Raw genomic sequence first — 4474 nt, 5'->3', positions numbered from 1 at the left:
TGCAGCGTGACAGGCTGTCCTGCTAACAGGCTTGAGTTGGCACTCAGAGAAACTTGCTTCTCACCTTTCTTGAGATCACAGATCACAAAGTCAAGCCCTAGCAGTAAATGATCAGAACTGTGGCCAAGCATCCTGCATCCTTTACAGCAGCAGCCACTCTAAGTGCAGCCAATCTAAGCGCACAAAGTGAAACAATGTACAAATGAAAGACAGAGATCTTGATTTCCCAGGAGAAGCCAGAGCACTGCATATTTATGTGAATCCTCCTTATTTTTAACAAATGTCACTTCTTTTTCTGGGAAACACCAAATGGTGGATGATGCCAGTGCAGGATGATGCTGGTGCCGCGGGAAGGGCCGGAGGCCCCGGGGGCCCAGGCATGGGAGGCCACTTTGGCCCCCACAGAGGCTTCAACAGTGGCCTTCAAGGTCGTGGGCACGGCAGAGGCTGGGGCTGGGGCCGAGGCCATGGGGCTCAAGGCGGTAAGGCTGAGGACAAAGAGTGGATTCCTGTCACCAAGCTGAGCCAGCTGGTCAAAGACATGAAGATCAAGTCTCTGGAGGAAATTTACCTTTTTTCCTTACCTCTCAAGGAGTCCAAGATTACTGACTTTTTCCTGGGCACACCCCTCAAGGATGAAGTTCCGAAGATCATACCTGTGCAGAAGCAAACTCATGCTGGCCAGCGGACCAGGTTCAAGGCATTTGTCGTCATTGGGGACTACAGCTGTCATGTTGGCCTGGGTGTAAAGTGTTCCAAGGAAGTAGTCACTGCCATTCCTGGGGCCATTATCCTGGCCAAGCTCTCCATTGTCCCTGTGAGGAAAGGCTACTGGGGAAACAAGATTCGCAAGCCCCACACTGTTCCTTGCAAGGTGACAGGCCGCTGTGGCTCTATGTTGGTGCATCTGATCCCTGCTCCCAGAGGCACTGGCATTGTCTCAGCCCCTGTGCCAAGAAGCTGCTGCTGATGGCTGGTATTGATGACTGCTGCCCCTCTGCTAGGGGCTGCACTGCTACTTTGGGCAACTTTGCTTAGGCCACCTTTGAAGCCAGCTCCAAGACATACATCTACCTGGCCTCTGACCTCTGGAAAGAGACTGTGTTCACCAAGTCTCCCTAACAGGAATTCATCGACCATCTTGTGAAAACCCACACCAGAGTCTCTGTCCAGAGGACTCAAACTCTAGCAATAGCTACAACATAAAGGGTTTTTACACAAGAAAAATAAAATGAATTAAGTAAAAAAAAAAAAAGTCAACTATTTTCATTGACCAAAAATAACTACTAGCCTTCCAGTTAAAAAAAAAAAATCCAGACCCCAAATTTGGATCTCAACTTGAAAGCTTTAATCCCCTACTTCAGTGGATACCCTTGAGATGTGGTACATACAATTGTGGCACTTCCTGTCCCAGGGAGGAGGGTGGACAGATTGTGTTTCTCATGTGTTTTGTGACCCAGACTCAGTGCTTACAGGTCCAGCACCACACAGACCTATTAACTGACTCAGGATTCGGGGCCTGTCTCACTCCTGGCCTTGGGGTTGCCTGTCCTGGCTCATGGCTGTCAAAGCTGGGCAGCTCCCAAGAGATGCCTTTCAAGCTGACTGACTTAAAATTAGAGCTCAGATGGCAAAAGAAGCGGGGAATTATAGGGAGAGAGATTTCCTTATTTGCCTCTTTAAATTTTCATACACAGTGTGATTCGTTAACAAGGGGGAGGTCCCGAGGCAGTGAGAGTATCAATAATTCAGCAGAGGCTGTCTAACTGCAAATAGCCCCATGGTGCCCAGCTGAGCTTCTGCTTGTGACACAGGTCCTCTTTCAGGCTCTAAGAAAAAGGCTTCCACCATCCGTTGGCCTGTTTCAGTCCTGTCTGTCCTCTGCTCCCAGCTGGAAACCATCCTAATGAAGGACCTCCAAAGGATCTTTAGTGTTAATGCCACCTCCCTACCACATGCTTTTAATGCCAAGGATTTAGTGATTACTCCCCCCATCTACACTTCTACCCCCAAAATAAGTGCTGCTATTCATCAGATCTTGTTCATTTCCCTTTCCCAGAACCAAACTTCAAACTCTCCTGGACCTGATTATTGGCCTTTTTGGATGACAGTGCCCTTTGGCTAGGAACAGAGCATAGGGGTGACAAAGTCTCTCCTGAGCCAGAGTTACTCGGACGCCCCTGAATCTTCTCCAAACATGGCCTTTGGCTTCTATACCCATCTTTGCATCACCCAATTTCAGAAAGAATCCTGTCAACTATCTTAGCTAGAATCTGCTTCCCTCCAGTGAGAGCTCCCAGTCCTACCACCCTTCCATGGATAGCAGGACCAGCCCATACCAGAAAGGGCAGCTGTTAGCCAGCGGATTCCGTTAGCAGGTGCTGCTCTCTGTCAGCAGCAGGTCTCAAAGATGCTGCTCAATGCTCTTCCTGTTTCTGAGGGAGGCTGAGAGGCTGAGATTGAAACTATGTCAGAGAATTTAACACCTGAAAAAGGGCTTGTCCTCTCCCCTACCCTAGTTGGTCACACTCCTGACATAGAAAACAGAAGCTCAACGTGGGTGAGGGCAGAGTAGGGGAAAGCACTTGTGCCCTAGAGCAGAGTAAAACTCACATCTGGTCTATAGTTTTAGTGTTTTCACCTCTGTGGGGTTTTTTTTTAATTATTTTTTTTTTATTTTAGGGAAGGGTCTACAGGGTGTTCAGTGTCTCATTACTAGCTCAGATGTGTAGTGATCCACCTGTTTACAGCCTCCCAAGAGCTGGGATTATAGGCGCGCACCACCATGCCCAGTCTCCATTGCCATCTCAGTGCTCCCCTCATGCGGGGCCAGCACAGCAGGCCCGGGAATGGAACCCCCCAGTCCCTGTGCCTGCTTACAAGTGCTTTAATCTGCTGAGCTATTTGCCAGCCCTTCACCTCTGTGTTGTAATTCCCTTTGGCTGCTTTAAGGTTTCAATAAAAGGAGGAGCTGCTATATGCCTTTCAGAAGTGTGCTGTGTACAATAAAGGAAAGAACGATACCAGAGAATTTCATTTTCCCTCACTCACACCTTCTTGGGGTCTTGGCAGAGGAAGCAGACTCATCCACTGGGTCAGGATCTGCAGGTTATAAATGGCTGTGAGATGACTGGTAACCAATTTTAGAGTGCAAATAGTTAAAACCCCCAGGAAAGACTTAGGTGAGCTCTTTTTTCTGCTGGTATATAGCATGGGAGGATTAATAATGCGGACTAAGAGGAAAGGAGACAGATGTCCCATCTGGGGTTTTAGATTCGCAGCCACACATGTGCTTTTCAATTTATGTTGGGGCTGTGTCTCATAGAGCCACTGTAAATTGAAAATATCTTAAGGCAAGAGTGCTTGTAATGCACCTAGCCTACTGGATTTCCTAGGCTAGCTACACGGTGCACTGCAGGCGTTAGTGTACCCTCGTGGTTGTGTGGGTGACTGGGAGCTATGGCTCACTGTCTCTGTCCAGCATCATGTCTGGATTACTGCATCTCTCTACTCTGGAAAAAGTTCAGACTTCAGTCCAGGTTGTGGTGGTACAGTCCATAATCTAAACTACTCAGGAAGCTAAAGCAGGAGGGTCACAAGCTCAAGGCCATCTGGGGCAACTTAGGAAGACCCAGTTCTTAAAATAGAATTAAAAAGGCTGAAGATGTAGTGATAGACCCCCAGATTCAAGCCCCAGTATTTCTTTCAAAAATTAGAATTCAAAGTATAATTTATGCTAAATTCCTATCAGAGTTGAACCATCTCATTGTAAAGCCAAAAAATCATTAAAGTGCACCACCATAAAGTGAGGACCAAACATCTGTATAAAGAAAATCAAAATGTAAAAGATTAAAATAAATTTGATCTGAAAGCACCTGTAAGCAGGAGCAGGGGCCAGTGGTTTGATCCCCAGAACTGCTGTGCTGGCCCCACCCCCAGGGCGCCCTGAGTTGGCAATTGAGACTGAGCATGGTGGCACACACCTGTAATCCCTGCATTTGAGAGGCTGTAAACAGGAGAATCACTAAGAGTCTGATCTAGTAGTGAGACCCTGAACATCCTGTAGACCCTTCTCTAAAATACAGAAATAAATAAATAAATAAATAAATTTAATCTGGCTGCATAACAATTTTGTATTTTCAGTAAGAGGGCTTTCCTGGGCCAGGGAGGTAGCTCAGCGGCATAAGCACCTGCCTGGCAAGTGTAAGGTCCTAAGTTTGATCCCTGGTACAGAAAGAGAAAAAAAAAAATAAATAAGGCTTTCTCCTTCCCCGGGGAAGTCTTTTAGATCTGCCACCACACCTGTGATCCCACACCTAACTGGAATTGGGACTCACAGTGATTATGAGTGCTAGGAAATGTGGTCTGACCCCTGAAAGTCTGTCCACTGTGTCTGTCTCTGGCCTTGCTTATTCCCATGTTCACGAACGTGGCATCCTCCTACTCACCTCTAGCCCCATCTTACAGAACAGTT

At 47.3% G+C, this 4474-nt stretch overlaps 1 pseudogene; it reads left to right on the top strand.

Annotated features, from left to right (window-relative positions):
• The first annotated feature begins 319 nt into the window (after positions 1-319).
• On the top strand, positions 320-2412 carry LOC101587562 (annotated as a pseudogene).
• The last annotated feature ends 2062 nt before the right edge of the window (positions 2413-4474 follow it).

The sequence above is a fragment of the Octodon degus genome, unplaced genomic scaffold (genome assembly GCF_000260255.1).
Source record: "Octodon degus isolate 3935 unplaced genomic scaffold, OctDeg1.0 scaffold00273, whole genome shotgun sequence".
In the NCBI taxonomy this organism is placed as follows: domain Eukaryota; kingdom Metazoa; phylum Chordata; class Mammalia; order Rodentia; family Octodontidae; genus Octodon; species Octodon degus.
The sequence above is the reverse complement of the archived record's forward strand: the minus strand, read 5'-3'. Positions and strand labels throughout refer to the sequence as shown.